Here is a 17020-nt window from a genome sequence, read left to right on the forward strand (position 1 = left end):
TTCAAGAAGTCTTGTAGCTTCTGCCTTTGAACTCTTAGAAAGATCCCCAGAGAAAACCCTGCTTTATGAAATCTGGGATGAAAAAAACATATAAAAACCCAAGAGTTCTAATTTTTCTATCTGAACTCAGCTCTGAGCAAACCCATCAATTAAATAATACTTGTATGAAATAGCCTAATAAAATCAACAGATTAACATCCCAATCTACAAAATTATGAGAAATAATAAATTATTGTTGTTTTAGCCACCTAGTTTGGGGTGGTTTGTTATTCAGCAACAAGTAAATGATACAGAAAAGAATATTAGAAATGAAATGATACCACACAAAAACCCAAAATATGTAGCACTGACTTGGGGACTGCATGGTAAGCAGAGGCAAAACTGGAAGAGCAATGAGGAAGTGTTACTAGAGTCTGTAAATCTAGTAACTGGCCAGAGGACTAAAGCAACTTGGAAGATTAAAAAAACAAAAATATACCTAATTAAAATGTGAATATGACTAAGGAGATTTCCAGGGAGAATGTTGCAAGTGTCAACTGGTCTTTTTTTCTAGTGGAATATTAAAGGTATGTAAAGACAGATAAATTAAAGAAGGAAATATTTAGGTTCATCCATTCAAATCTAGAGGAAATATAAAGGGCCCAATATGTGCTAGGTTGGAAAATTAAAACCATTTCACACTTCCAGTCTCTAATCAACAAAAATTCTCATAGTAAGAAAGAGCTCAAAATAAATATAAAACCAAGAGCCTTTAATGCCTTAGAAAATGCAAGGCAATATTACTATATAAGAATCTCAAGGGCATTATCTCAGAGCAGCCTGATATGTCCAAAGTAGACAGAAGTCCATCTTAGAATTATGGGTATGGCTTTGGAGAAAAAATTCATAGGAAATCCAGAAAGTGTTATGCTTTTTGAGTTAGTTTAATGGGTTTTGGGTTTTGGTGAGTTTTTTTGCTTTTGTCTTTTCATGGTATTAGTAGGAGCACTACCAGCTTGGACTAAAAAAGACTGAGTCAGCTCAAAGTGAAGGATCTTCTGGGCCATAAAGTTCTACAGGTAGAAAACATGACTGAAACAGCTACTCAGTTGCAGAGACTATTCCTCATGGAAAATGAAAAGCCTTTCAAAGAACTGAGCCAAGAATCCAGAGGTAGAGACAAGAGGAAAACAAAGGACTGGAGAACACGTCCAAGGAGCAGAATGAATACTATAATGAATACTATAAAGAACAACTCTATTGTTTTCCTTTATACACAATACTTCACTTCTAACCATTCTAGTCACCAAATGTGTAGGGGTTTTGCCCACACCAAGCATTTCTGCAACACTAGCTGGGTGTCCTACAATTTATCTTAATTCTGACATTATCTACCTAGAGACAGAATCAGATCCACAGGTTAAGGACTCAGGCCTACAAGACTATCCCCACCACCACTTCAGATGCCAATCACAAGTCCAGGTTGTCACCTGTATGTCTGAACAACTAGCTGTAAAGCAGAGGTTTCCATGACTCCCCCTCTGTAGGTTTGATCAGTTTGCTAGAGCAACTCACAGAACTCAGGTAAATGTTTACTCACTAGATTATCAGTTTATAAAGGAAATGAAAAGATGTGAATAAACAGCCAGATGAAGAGATACACAGAGAGAGACCTAAAAGGGTCCCAAGCAAAGGAGCCTCGGTCTCTGTAGAGTCCGGAGTGTGTCGCCTTCTCAGCACATAGAAGCATCCTTGTTTATCAGTCTCTCCAAATGCCTGTAGTTCAGGGATCTTTATGGAGGCTTTATTAAATAAACATGATTGATTGATCATTAGTGACCAAGTCATTCTCCAGCTCTTTACCCCTACCAGGAGGTCTAGCTGGGGGTTGAGAGGCTGAAAGTTCCTATCTTTTTAATCACAGGGTTGCTTCTCCTGGCAACCAGTTCCCATGTTAAGGGGTTTTCCAAAAACCACCTCCTTAAGGCCAATTGGCACATGAAAAGATGCTCAACATCACTAATTACTAGAGAAATGCAAATCAAAACCACAATGAGGCATCACCTTACACCAGTCAGAATGGCCATCATCAAAAAGTCTACAAATAACAAAAACTAAAGAGGGTGTGGAGAAAAGGGAACTCTTCTACCCTGTTGGGAATATAAGTTGGTGCAGCCACTATGGAAAACAGTAAGAAGGGTCCTCAGAAAACTAAAAATAGAATTACCATATGATGGAGCAATCCCATTTTTGGACATATATCCAGACAAAAACATAATTCAGAAAGATACATGTACCCCTAAGTTCACAGCAGCACTAATCATGATAGCCAAGAAGTGGAACCAAATGTCCAGTGACAGATGGATAGATAAAGTAGATATGGTATATACATATAATGAAATACTATTCAGCCACAAAAACGAACAAAGTAATGCCATTTGTAGCAACATAGATGCAACCAAAAATTATCATACTAGTGAAGTCAGAAAGACAAATACCATATGATATCACTTATATGTGGAATCTAAAACATGACGCAAATGAACCTATCTATGAAAAAAAACCAAAACCACAGACACAAGAGAACAAACTGTTGATTGCCAAGAGGAAAAGGGTTGGGAGAGAGGTGGAGTGGGAGTTTGGAGTTAGCAGAGGTAAGCTTTTATATACAGAATGGATAACAATAAGATCCTACTGTATAGCATAGAGAATTTCTATCAATATACTATGATAAAGCCATAATGGAAAAGAAGCTTTTAAGAGATATGCATAACTGAATCCCTCTGCTGTACAGCAGTAACTAACACAACACTGTAAATCAACTACAATTTTAAAAAAGGATAAAATAAACAAAATCACCTCCTTAACACAAACTCAGGTGTGCTTAAAGAGGCTTGCTATAACAACAACAACAAAAAACACTTTACAGTTCCTTATGATTATACAGTGGAAGTGAGAAATAGATTTAATGGACTGATCTGATAGACAGATTGCCTGATGAACTATGGATGGAGGTTCGTGACACTGTACAGGAGAAGGGATCAAGACCATCCTCAAGAAAAAGAAATGCAAAAATCCAAAATGGCTGTCTGAGGAGGCCTTACAAATAACTGTGAAAAGAAGAGAAGCCAAAAGCAAAGGAGAAAAGGAAAGATATACCTATTTGAATGCAGAGTTCCAAAGAATAGCAAGGAGAGATAAGACAGCCTTCCTCAGCAATCAGTGCAAAGAAATAGAGGAAAACAATAGAATGGAAAAGACTAGAGATCTCTTCAAGAAAATTAGAGATACCAAGGGAACATTTCATGCAAAGATGGGCTCAATAAAGGACAGAAATAGCATGGACCTAACAGCAGCAGAAGATATTAAGAGGTGGCAAGAATACACAGAAGAACTGTACAAAAAAGATTTTCACAACCCAGATAATCACGACCATGTGATCAGTCACCTAGAGCCAGACATCCTGGAATGTGAAGTCAAGTGGGCCTTAGGAAGCATCACTATGAACAAAACTAGTGGAGGTGATGGAATTACAGTTGACCTATTTCAAATCCTAAAAGATGCTGCTGTGAAAGTGCTGCACTCAATATGCCATCAAATTTGGAAAACTCAGCAGTGCCCACAGGACTGGAAAAGGTCAGTTTTCATTCCAATCTCTAAGAAAGGCAATGCCAAAGAATGCTCAAACTACCGCACAATTGCACTCATCTCACACGCTAGTAAAGTAATGCTCAAAATTCTCCAAGCCAGGCTTCAGCAATATGTGAACTGTGAACTTCCAGGTGTTCAAGCTTGTTTTGGAAAAGGCAGAGGAACCAGAAATCAAATTGCCAACATCCGCTGGATCATCAAAAAAGCAAGAGAGTTACAGAAAAACATCTATTTCTGCTTTATTGACTATGCCAAAGCCTTTGACTGTGGGGATCACAATAACCTGTGGAAAATTTTGAAAGAGATGGGAATACCAGACCACCTGACCTGCCTCTTGAGAAACCTGTATGCAGGTCAGGAAGCAACAGTTAGAACTGGACATGAACAACAGACTGGTTCCAAATAGGAAAAGGAGTACATGAAGGCTGTATATTGTCACCCTGCTTATTTAACTTATATGCAGAGTACATCATGAGAAATGCTGGGCTAGAAGAAGCACAAGCTGGAATCAAGATTGCTGGGAGAAATATCAATAACCTCAGACATGCAGATGACACCACCCTTATGGCAGAAAATGAAGAAGAACTAAAGAGCCTCTTGATGAAAGTGAAAGAGGAGAGTGAAAAAGTTGGCTTAAAGCTCAACGTTCAGAAAACTAAGATCATGGCATCTGGTCCCATCACTTCATGGCAAATAGATAGGGAAACAGTGGAAACAGTGGCTGACTTTATTTTTTGGGCTCCAAAATCACTGCAGATGGTGATTGAAGCCATGAAATTGAAAGATGCTTACTCTTTGGAAGGAAAGTTATGACCAATCTAGACAGCCTATTAAAAAGCAGAGACATTACTTTGTCGACAAAGGTCCATCTAGTCGAGGCTACGATTTTCCCAGTAGTCATGTATGGCTGTGAGAATTGGACTATAAAGAAAGCTGAGCACCGAGTTTTTTTCACTGGGGGAAAAAAAAAGCCAAACAAGGATAATTTAAAATATTGGCCAAAAGAGCTTTCGTTAATGGAAACCATGTTATCCACCTCCCACCCTCCATTAAGAGGACATTTCCAATAAAAATTTTCCCTCAAGTAAACAAAAAAAAGAAAAGAAAAGAAAATTTATTGGCTTGTCTGATTTAAAAAGCAGAGACATTATTTTGCCAACAAAGATCTGTCTAGTCAAAGCTATGGTTTTTACAGTAGTCATGTATGGATGTGAGAGTTGGAGTATAAAGAAAGCTGAGCACTGAAGAATTGATGCTTTTGAACTGTGGTGTTGGAGAAGACTCTTGAGAGTCCCTTGGACTGCAAGGAGATCCAACCAGTCCATCCTAAAAGAAATCAGTCCTGAATATTCATTGGAAGGTCTGATGCTGAAGCTGAAACTCCAATGCTGTGGCCACTTGATGCGAAGAACTGACTCATTTGAAAAGATTCTGATGATGGGAAAGATTAAAGGCAGGAGAAGGGGATGACAGAGATTGAGATGCTTGGATGGCATCACCGACTCAATGGACATGAGTTTGAGTAAATTCTAGGAGTTGGTGATGGATAGGGAGGCCTGGCATGCTGCAGTCCATGGGGTCCCAAAGAGTCGGACACGACTGAGCAACTGAACTGACTGATTTAAAGACTAGAATTAGATTTGGCTTAAGGTAATCTACGTGACCAGTACTTGTATTGTTATTCTTTTAATTTTTGCTTATGTTCCCTTAATGTTGGCTACATTTTCAACAGGCTATCATTTCATAATGTCAAAACTTCTGCAACCAGCTACCAAGGCTACACACTTCCTTATTCCTTCTTTCAACAAGAAATAGGAGAGCCTGTGTCCCAATAAAAGTCCTAAAGGTACCACACTGGGAATGCTTGGGTTACCTTTCCATCCCTGAACCAATTACTGAGCTCCAGGTTTATGTAGACACAGTTCAACAAACTCAACCTTTGGAGCTAGAGATGAAGTCAATCCAGGTTAATCTCATAAACATCACATGCCTGAGAAAGTGAAGAGGACTACTTCGGGAAATGTCAAGTACTGTCATCAAGAAAGAGGAAGAGGGAATTCCCCGGTGGTCCAGTGGTTAGGACTCCACGTTTTTCCTGCTGAGGACCTGAATTCAATCCTTGATCTGGGAAATAAGAATCCACAAGCCACAGAGCATGGCCAAAAAAAAAAAAAAAGGAAGAATGTATGTGGGTCAATAAAACAATTTTCCATGATAGTTTACTACATATCTCTAAATGAGCTAAAAAACAAGATAAAACTGACTGCTTTTCTTCTTTAAAACTGTTGTACTAGTAAGCCAAAAAATGTATGTTAAAATGACATTTTTATCTACCAAATTAGCAAAGGTTTTTTTTTTTTTTAATTAATATTTAGTACTGGTAAAAGGATAGTAAAACAGGCATTCAAATGGTTCTGGTAGAAATGAAGTGAAAACAATCCTTTGGAAAAGAACTGAGAATATCCCAAGAGTCATAAACTATACAGATTCCATTTAGAAGACTCTATTCAAAAGAAAAAATACTAAATGCAGGATAACTTTCATGTTAATAGATGTTTACTACTAAATACTTAATAAAAACAAGAAAGAAAAATTGGAAACAACTAAATGTCCAGTAATAAGAAAATAGTCAAGTTATCACTACCTGATGATATATGTCATCACCTAAAATGAAAGGATAACAACTAATATTTATTGAGCACTAACTATATGCAAGCACTTACTATATCCGACTTAAAACTAAATATTAAAAAAACTAAGATCATGGCATTCAGCCCCATTCAGTTCAGTTCAGTTGCTCAGTTGTGTCCGACTCTTTGCAACCCCATGAATTGCAGCACAACAGGCCTCTCTGTCCATCACCAACTCCCGGAGTCTACCCAAACCCATGTCCATCAAGTCGGTGATGCCATCTAAACATCTCATCCTCTGTCGTCCCCTTCTCCTCCTGCCCCCAATCCTTCCCAGCATCAGGGTCTTTTCCAATGAGTCAACACTTCGCATGAGGTGGCCAAAGTATTGGAGTTTCAGCTTCAACATCAGTCCTTCCAATGAACACCCAGGACTGATCTCCTTAGGATGGACTGGTTGGATCTCCTTGCAGTCCAAGGGACTCTCAAGAGTCTTCTCCAACACCACAGTTCAAAAGCATCAATTCTGAGGCGGTCAGCTGTCTTCACCGTCCAACTCTCACATCCATACATGACTACTGGAAAAAACATAGCTTTGACTAGATGGACCTTTGTTGGCAAAGCAATGTCTCTGCTTTTTAATATGCTATCTGGGTTGGTCATAACTTTCCTTCCAAGGAGTAAACGTCTTTTAATTTCATGGCTGTCATCACCATCTGCAGTGATTTTGGAGCCCAAAGAAATAAAGTCTGACACTGTTTCCACTGTTTCCCCATCTATTTCCCATGAAGTGATGGGATCAGATGCCTTAGAGAGATATAAAATCAGTTTAGTTGCAAGTGGCAGTTCTTACCATGAAAAAGAATAGACAAGAACAGAATAGATTAGAATATACCAGCAATCTTCACTTGTGAGAAATTTCATAACTTTTAATCATATGTAAATGCAAACACATGTATGTGTGCTGGATCATGATGTGAAATGTATTTTTTACTGAGAGTCACAATCCAAAAACAGCTTTCACAATATGACACAACCAGCTTGATAAAGTGAGAAATACATTAGTTTTGAAGATTTGTGGTAAAATATAGATTTTTATAATGTATTTTGAAAACAACATATCCACCTTTATTCCTTTAAGAATCCCCAACAGATGTGGGTTGAAATTCTGTCTCTTCTTATCAGCTGTATGACTTCTCTGGGTCTCGGTTTCCTCATCTATAAACAGGGATACTTATTTCAGAGGGTGTGAGGATTAAATAAGGTAGTATATTAAAGTCCTGGCACATAGTAAGGGTTCAACAGCTAATGAACAAGAAATGAGAATGCTTTTATGCACAAAACACATCTCTTTGGTCATTTAAAGGAGACATGTAATATTTAATTTGAGGTTTCATCCATATTTTACTCTTAACAGATCAAAACATTCTCACATTTCAATACTGCTTTTATTATCCAAAAATGCATAGGGCTTCCCTACCCTGAAAGACAATTTGAACAGCTAAACTCAAACAATGATTCCATATAGGAAAGCAGTCATTAAAAAATGCTGACTGTATCTTTATTTTTAACATTTGGCATTGTAATGTTACTAATAAACTCTTGTAAATAGTTCATTTATAGAAGTTTATTATAATAAATGTATTGATAGAATTTGTAAACACGTTTATAATAAAAAACTATATTTATATTATCTATATTTCATTATTAAAACATTTTAAAATAAAGTCATAATACCATAAAATGCCTAAAGCATTATCTCAGCATTCACCATAAAACTTGATTCAGTATTTTACAAGTATTGCAATTTTTTTTAAAAAAGAGATTTTTTTCAGAAACACATAAAAAATATCTATATTTTACCACAATTTAAGAGCTCTAAAGGCCTTTTTACCTTTGTAAGTATTTATTAAAAATTACATTTTAAATACTCTACAGAAGAAAGTAAGTTAGCCTATAATTCTGATAGGGGTTAGAGTAATAACATAGAATGGACAAATTACACTGTCATTCTACTTAAATTATTTAAGTTATTTAATTTGACCTGTAGATAGTCTCTTGTCTTCTCATCATGCCTGACTTTTAAGTGGGAGGTCTTCATTCATGATGATCCTTTAATAGAAGCAAAGCTTTCTCCATTTAACCCATGCTGTTATCAATCATGTACAGGGATAAATGAGCCTGTAAGATTTTGCCAGTATCACAAATGACACTGTGACCTGAGGCCAACATCTTTATTTGCTTCTCCAGTGATTCACTTCAGCAGATATTAACCAATTTTATAATCCATGAAAGGCAAAATTAAAGGACACCATCCATAAAACAGAATAATTCCTATCAGCAACAAAGTGATGTGTGTATTATCTTATAAATTATATGGCCATACAGTGTGGTAATGTAATGAAGTAAAGATGGTAATAATCAAATGCCTAGGGCAAACGCTAATATGCATTTAATCACACAGCATGAAGCCATTTGTCACTACAGTTGAATGCATGTGTACATAAAATACATGAGTCACGTCCTTATTGTTATACTATAACAGCATCAATTTCACACTATCATTTCACATAATAACAACTGGTAGTCTTTGACATTAGCTAAAACATTCAGAGTATAAACAAAATCATCAAATACAACTTTACAAATATTTAACAAAAATTTGATTTTTCAGTTACTAAAACTTGAAGAGCTTTTCCCCCAAAACTCTCTGTTAAAAAGCTGTAAGTTCCAAGTTACCTTTTTTTTCTTAGATAGCCCATAGTTAGCTTTTCATCATACTTTTTATTCTTGGAAATACTCTTATGACTTGAACTGAATGCCATAGCAATTTTATAAGCATGTCTCCTTCATAAGTAATTTATTAATATTTGTGTAAAACATGAATGACATGTCAAAAAAGTGAGCCCACATGTAAAATACTGCATTCATTAATTACACACAAGCTAGTGTGTACAGATTGAAAAAGACTGAGAAAAAATGAACAAAACAGGATTTAAAAATACACAATCATTATTTAAGTATCTAACCTTGGATTGTTACAAGATTCATTGGAAAATCACCTTAAGTCCATCAGGACCATTTGTAACAGTATGATAATCATGTCAAATATTTCCTAGAGTGTATTCCCTCTAAAAGTGAAGAACCAAAGGGTTTTTTATGTTCCACATGGCACAGTGTCACAGTGTCAAACTGGAACTGATTAAATTTGCACTCACATTCTATCTTGTATTAGCAATAACTGTGTGTTAGCTATTACCTTTTAAGTAGTGAGACTAGTGGCCAAGTTTCTTTTTTTTTTTTTCTTTCTTTAAAGCATCTAATTACATAGCATATATTTAATAGATAGGACAAAAGTTGAGAGGTACAAGTCATACAACTGAGCAAAGGGCCTGAGTGACCACCTCCCTCCTTATACTGCCTTATACAGTAATTTACTAAAGTCAGGCACTCAATTTTTGTTGCACTGCATGTTGTGCTGAAAGTGTTTCCTGAAACTGTATGTGTATCTTAAGATATCTGAAAATATATGTGTTTATATCCTAAGACATCTTAAGGATATCATAGTGAAGAATAATTATGTAATGAAGAAAAATGACAAAGTGTCCACTATGGATTTCTTAAATTAGACTTCTTATATAGAGATAGCAAAGAATAAGAGAATATAATTAAATGCATTCTCTGTTCAAGAAACTGCAAGTGATACAAATGTGAGTTAATGGCCTTTATCGTCAAAGTCTAGAAAGGTAGATAAAACATTTATTCAAATAAGTGTAAACCCAGACAGATTAACATTAGGCATGATATAAAAGACATGATAGATTAAAAAAGGGTTTCCTAAGGGGCTTCCCTGGTGGCTCAGATGGTAAAGAATTTGCTTGCAATGCGGGAAAGCTGGGTTCAGTTCCTGAGTTGGGAAGATCCCCTGGAGAACGGAATGGCTAGCCACTCCAGTATTCTTGCCTAGAAAATTCCATGGACAAAAGAGCCTGGTGGGCTACAGTCCATGGGGTCCCAAAGAGTTGGATGTGACTAACACTTTCAACTTTCACTCTCAAGGGTTCAAAGTACATAGTGCCCAAGCCTCATTTATTCACCTATAAAATAAGCATGTTAAGCTAAATTTAAATTATAATTTGACTGTTAATTTGTAAATATTCTGTCTCATTACCCAGATAGTTATAAGTACAATAGCAAATTGAAGCAGATGATGTCTAGTGCTACTTCTAGCTGTAAAACTCTGACTTAATTAACCTTCAGAGAAGAGATTTTAGTCTATTGAGGAATTCAAGAAACAGTTCATGAGACAGACTCAAATAAAGGGAAATCAAATTTGGCTGAAGGACAGGAGGGTAGTTCGAACAGACACAAATTGATTTGGAAAGGAGGAGGTTGTTCAGTTCAGTTGAGTCACTCAGTCGCGTTCGACTCTTTGCGACCCCATGGACTGTAGCATGCCAGGCGTCCCTGTCCATCACCAACTCCCGGAATCCACCCAAACCCATGTCCATCGAGTCGGTGATGCCATCCAGCCATCTCATCCTCTGTCATCCCCTTCTCCTCCCACCTTCAATCTCTCCCAGCAACAGGGTCTTTTCAAATGAGTCAGTTCTTGGCATCAGGTGGCCAAAGTATTGGAGTTTCAGCTTCAGCATCAGTACTTTCAGTGAATATTCAAGACTGAGTTCCTTTAAGATGGACTGGTTGGATCTCCTTGAAGTCCAAGGGACTCTCAAGAGTCCAACACCACAATTCAAAAGCATCAATTCTTCAGTCAGTCTCTCCCTTTAGGAAGCTTCCATAAGCCTCTTATCCCTCTCCATCAGAGGGCAGACAGACTGAAAACCACAATCATAGAAAACTAACCAATCTGATCACATGGACCACAGCCTTGTCTAACTCAATGAAACCATGAACCATGGCCTGTAGGGCCACCCAAGACGGACAGGTCATGGTGGAGAGTTCTGACAAAACGTGGTCCACTGGAGGAGGGAATGGCAAACCACTTCAGTATTCTTGCCTTGAGAACCCCATGAACTGTATAAAAAAGGCAAAAAGATATGACACTGAAAGGAGGTTGTTAATGAGCAGTTTTCACAAAATGAAACATTAAGTGAGATTTAAGGTCATAAGTAATTGAAGCAACTTAGCACGCACGCAATCAAGGAAAAGTAGGGGACAGAAGAGAAGAAATTCAAACATTTTACAGAAAAAAGATCATGTGATTCAATACAAAAAGAGAGGGCAGGCAGGCAGGTCTTGAGCATATTTCAAGCCATGTTAAGGAACTTGAACTGATTAACGTCATCACACATTCATTCTCTAACATAGAAGGTCTTTCTCTACTTTTTCTGTTTAAACATATTTAAACAAAAATCAGATCAAACTCCATTTCCTCCATAAAACTTTCTTACAAATCTATTTTTCACCAACTGCTCCTGTACTTGCTGCCCATAAGATTAGCACCTTACTGTGTATACTGCCCTGTTCTTATTGTCTAGTTCACATAATCTTGTATATTATGTCAATTGATAATGCTGCCACAAAAGTTATTTTTCATTAACTGTTTTGTGTTTACAGGTTTCTTAAGGTTTCTTAAGCTCCAGTGAGAAACACACTATGGTAAGTATTTCTTCAAATTTTCTATAAATTATGTGTAGTTACCAAAACACCGAGCTTCTTACAGAAAATGTTTTACACTATCATGAGTAAAATATTCTCTATTTACAGTAAAATCTTTGCCAAATTTCTTCTTGATTTAAGAAAAGGAGTAGGAATTTCATATACAAATTTTGTAAAGTCAGAAATACTTAAATTCTAAAAATGAATAGTCTGAGATGTGTGAAAGAGAGAACTGGAAATTCTCTCCCTAATGATCATTATGGAACCAAACACGAAATAAACTATTACAGGTACCATAAATTCAACTAATCTAAAACAACACAACAGAGATCTCTGGATCAAGTACATAAGCACTGACTTTGGCCAGCTTATAAATAAAATGTAGGAAAATCCTTTACCCATTTCTTAAACACTTAACCTTTAACTAAACTCCAAATGTTCCCAAATATGAAACAAAAATTACCAAAATGTCTTCATGTGGCTCACTCTAACACACCTGGAAATTTACTGCTTACTGAATTTAAACTGCAAATAAAAGTTTTAGTTTATATGAAATTAACCAGTGCTGGAGAATTTCATAAAGACTTTTCTTATTAACAGAAAGTTTCCATGGGTAAGAAAACTAAGAAGCTGAAAGGCTTTCTGACATATTTTCTGCCATGTCAATACCACCAAATAGGATAAATGAGTTATAAAAATTAGGTAAATAATTTACAACAAAATTTTCACCTGAAATGCACACATTACAACAAAAACATTTTGGCCCTAATTATCAACATGATCATTTCCCAAAGTGTATTCTAATGGGCACAAGGTCACAAGGTAAACCTCTAAAAATAGGTTTCATGGTCAAATAAATCTGGGAAACACTGAATATTAACTCCTCATCTTAGAGATGAATAGTACCACTAGCATAGGTAGAATTGGTTTAAATTTAACCTAAATCCCCCAAGTTTATCTTGACCAGGAAACACTTTTTTGATTATTCATAATGTCAATTAATATTCTGGGGAATATGTGTTCCAAAGAATGTATTTTGGGGAATTTCATCAATAAAATTTTTCCTGAATTACTTTGCCTGAATTATTATCAAGGATAATTTCCCTGCAAGAAACACTGTGTTCATTCAACTATTCAGTTCAGTCACTCAGTCGTGTCTGACTCTTTGCGACCCCATGGACTGCAGCACACCAGGCTTCCCTGTCCATCACCAACTCCCGGAGCTTACTCAAACTCAGGTCCATCGAGTCGGTGTTGCCATCCAACCATCTCATCCTCTCATCATTCAAATATTATCAGGACTAATAGAAGAATAAATATCAACAGATATTTACCATTTTTAAAAAAAGACTGGAAAAAAATAAAATAAAAAATATAAAGGTAAGTATTTCCTCATGTGTATTTTAGTATTTTATTTCAGATGTAAATATTGGGTTGGCCAAAAATGAGTTTGAGTTTTTCCATAACATCTTACAGAAAAACTCGAACAAACTTTTTGACCAACATGTTTATATTGGCCTACACATAAAATGTATTTTTCAATGTGGAATATTCCAAAAGAGTTGGGTTAAACAGGTTTCCTTACTGCAGGATTTTTGAGAGCCTTTATTGAAATTTCCAAGCATTTCTGGTTACAGGAACTTTTTTTTTTTTACTGAAGCATCTCCAAGGACTAGTGCTCCTTGGAAGACAATTTAGGAAATACTGGCTTTTGGAAACCACACACCTCCAACTGTCTTGATGCACATTATACAAAATCAACGTTCAGGGACTTCCCTGGCAGTCAAGTAGTTAAGACTTCACCTTCGAATGCAGGGGGTGTGGGTTTGATCCCTTTGGGAAGCTAAGATCCCACATGCCCTCATGCCCAAAAAGCCAAAACATAAAACAGAAGCAATACTGTAACAAATTCAAGACAAAACATAAAACAGAAGCAATTTGTAACAAATTCAATAAAGATGTTAAAAATGATCCACGTCAAAACACAAAACAAAAAACTAAAAAACAATGTTCAGTTCTCACCTCTCTCAGAATATCCACAGATTTCTCATTTTAATTGCTGGTTCTTCACCACTTGGTCAAACTCCCAATAACTTTAATTTGACTAGCAAGAAGTTGTAATTAAGCACCTGTATTCCAATTCTGGCTCTACCACTTATTGGTTGTGTAGTTTATCAGCCTTGTAGTTTATAGGCCTTGCATTATTATTTAATCACTTTCCCACATCCTCCTCAGATGATAAAAGAATAATGGGAATAGTTATGTTGGAGGGTGGATTTGTTGTTTAGGATTAAATGAGATAATATGCCTATTTAGTCCAGTGCCTGGCATTCAGCATGACAGATACCTACTACAATCAGAACAGCACTATGACAGCAGGAGGAGTTATGAAATTCATAGTCAAAACTAAAGAAACTATTAAAAAAACACTATGCTGCCACCTAGTGGCACTCTGATATAAAAATTAATGCTAGTTCCTGATAATATGGTATGAAAATATTGAAGTTATATTAGCACACTTCATAAATCATCGAGCAGAAAATGTAATTTTGAAAAATTCACTAACTACTCCAAACTAACCCTCAAACCAGGTAGGGTTACCATAAACACTCAGATTGGCTAAAGAAATAACAGCAAAGAGAACTGTGAAGGCCTGCAGAATAAATTCCACCTACAAAGTATTTGTTGATTTTCAGGTTGGAATATTTCAGCAATGGTTTTCCATTCAAGGTACAAAACAAAAATATCCACAGACATTTATAACAACAAACGAAAAGCAGCAAATAATCAAAAATAAAGAATTTCATTAATCTAGGGGGAAGAGCCTTAGTGGAATCTTCACACTTTTTTAAGATTATTACAAATCTTTCTGGAGTTAAGAGTATAACAAAGAAACGTATAATAATAAGTATATGGGTTTGGTTCAATATGAATTTATTAAGTAACTTCTACATACAAGACCGAATGCTTTTCAGAACAGATGGGGAATCTTCACTTTTTTTCTAAATGAATTGTACTGGTTTTGTTTGTTTGTTTGTAATTAAAACCCATCAGTCAGAGTCTGAAATGATACTAACTTTGAGCACCAAACTCCTAAATTTTTCACAAGAGTGACCAACATGATTATAGATTCTAAAATGCAAATACGATGTTTACAAACAAAACAACCCTAAAGCACGCGTATAAGATGGATGCGGCTACCCTTCCCTATAACGAACACACAAGACCCACGTACTAACCTGCAGCCTCCACAACGTTTTCAGGAAAAGCCACGAGAAGCCCAAAGAGAGAGAGGTCAGACAGTGCAGGACCCTCCCAGGTCCGGCGGGTGTAAGATTCTAGACGCCACAACGCAAAAATCAGGGGACCTGGGGGCAAGTCAAATACCCTGAGCAGCCAGAGATGCAGGTCAAACTCTTAAATGGACCTTAGACGAAAAAAACCGGGACTGCCTCCAAACAGTCACCCGCAAGCTATTGACCACTCCGAGTTACCTCAGTCGAAGGCCTCTATCGCCCCGCCGCCCCACGCTTCCGGTTCGCCTTACAGTACTTCCGGTTCGCCTTACAGCGTTTCCGGTTTTCATTCCTCTGGCTCTGTAGTTGAGCGTGGGTGGAGAATCTTGAGCACCTGGGGTGATACGATTGTTTTTTTTGTTTGGTTGGTTGTTTTTAAGATACAGCTCCTGGAAACTTATCTCTAGATGCTCCATGTTTTTCTTTGTTTCCTCTAAGTACTGGTTTACATATCTGTGTTAAAAAAAAAAATTATTGGGATTCTGTTTGTGTTTCTGAGAGTGAACGGGTTCACAGCTGACAGGCATCCAACAGAATCAGCTTACAAGGAGCTTGATGAGTGGCAGCCGTGTGTGATGGTGTGATGGTGCATGATCTCAAGTTTTCAGTTTGAGACCTCCTAAGAAGAGAAAAAAAATCTTTGAAAGGATAAAGTGAAACCTAATAGGAGCAATAGGAACTGCGAATGGGGACAGGAGAAAGAGAGAGCCCTCACTGATCTTTATATACTTTTTATGTTTGAATCAGGTGAAAATATTATCCATGCAAAAAATTAAATGTTGATTTTAAGTGAAATAATAAAGAGATAATCACAACACCTATTCCAGCACCTAACTAATGTAGAATACAATATAGTTCAGGCCTCCAATGTATTTCAGGCCTCCTATCTATAGTTTTTGCTCTGTTATCAAAATCTGAAAGAAATGGTTCCTGTCCTCAAATTTTTAACCATATTTGCAGGTAAAAGTCTATCTGGAACTCTCTTTTAACTCTCTCACTTCCTTCAGGTCTTTGCCCAAATGTCACCATTTTAGGGAGACCTTGCTTGACTACCCTAAATAAAACAGTAACACCCATACATGTAGCCTACTACCCCTTTCCCTTGCTTTTTTTTTTTTTTATGTAAACAGTGCCCCTGAAATGAAACTTTGTAATAGACTGCACTATTGGCTTCCCTATTGGGCTTCCACAAGGTCTTGAGTTTCTCTGTTTTGTTGGTGGAGCTGCAGGGCTAGCTTGTGGGATCTTAGTTCCCCCACCAGGGAATGAACTCAGGGGCACAGCAGTGAAAGCACAGAATCCTTAAGCATTGGACTGCTGGGAATTCCGCCACCTGCCTCTTGCTTTATACTCTGTAACACAATCACCAGCTAACATGGTATGTTTGTCTACTGTCTATAACCCGAAACATAAGCTCCATGTAGGCAGAGACTAGTTTTGTTTACTTTTAAAAAAATATTTTAAACTATAGTTCACCTATGATATTATATCTTACAGGTGTATAACTTAGTGATTCACAATTTTTAAAGGTTATATTCCATTTATGAAAGCCAAAGTGTTAGTCGCTCAGCCATGTCTGAATCTTTGTGACCCCCATGGATTGTAGCCTGCTAGACTCCTCTGTCTATAGAATTCTCCAGGCAAGAATACTGGAGTGGATAGCCATTCCCTTCTCCAGGGCATCTTCCCAACCCAGGGATCAAACCCAGGTCTCCCACACTGCAGGCAGATTCTTTACAGTTTGAGCCACCAGGGAAGCACATACTCTATAAAACATTGATTACATTCCCTGTATTTTACTATATATCCTTGTATCTTATTTATTTTGTACATAATAGTTCG

At 36.9% G+C, this 17020-nt stretch overlaps 1 protein-coding gene and 1 long non-coding RNA gene across 27 annotated transcripts in view; one reads left to right on the forward strand and one right to left on the reverse strand.

Annotated features, from left to right (window-relative positions):
* CCDC73 (coiled-coil domain containing 73) overlaps positions 1–15427 on the reverse strand; it is a 144219-nt gene extending 128792 nt beyond the window's left edge. For 10 of the 26 annotated variants that reach the window (XM_081543734.1, XM_081543728.1, XM_081543733.1 and 7 more), the window contains exon 1: positions 15122–15422. The gene's annotated coding sequence lies outside the window, so the exon portion shown is untranslated. Of the gene's footprint in view, positions 1–7386; positions 7479–13904; positions 14113–15121 lie in introns of those variants that run through there. The other 16 variants (XM_081543732.1, XM_081543729.1, XM_081543724.1 and 13 more) reach the window with 4 other exon arrangements.
* LOC145526921 (uncharacterized) lies at positions 9548–15420 on the forward strand. The gene is made up of 2 exons (XR_014069303.1): positions 9548–10262; positions 12487–15420. It is a non-coding gene; the product is annotated as an uncharacterized LOC145526921 (long non-coding RNA).
* Positions 15428–17020: the final 1593 nt, after the last annotated feature.

This window comes from Giraffa tippelskirchi, chromosome 11 (assembly GCF_054371585.1).
Source record: "Giraffa tippelskirchi isolate mGirTip1 chromosome 11, T2T-mGirTip1v1.2.pri, whole genome shotgun sequence".
NCBI classification, from domain to species: domain Eukaryota; kingdom Metazoa; phylum Chordata; class Mammalia; order Artiodactyla; family Giraffidae; genus Giraffa; species Giraffa tippelskirchi.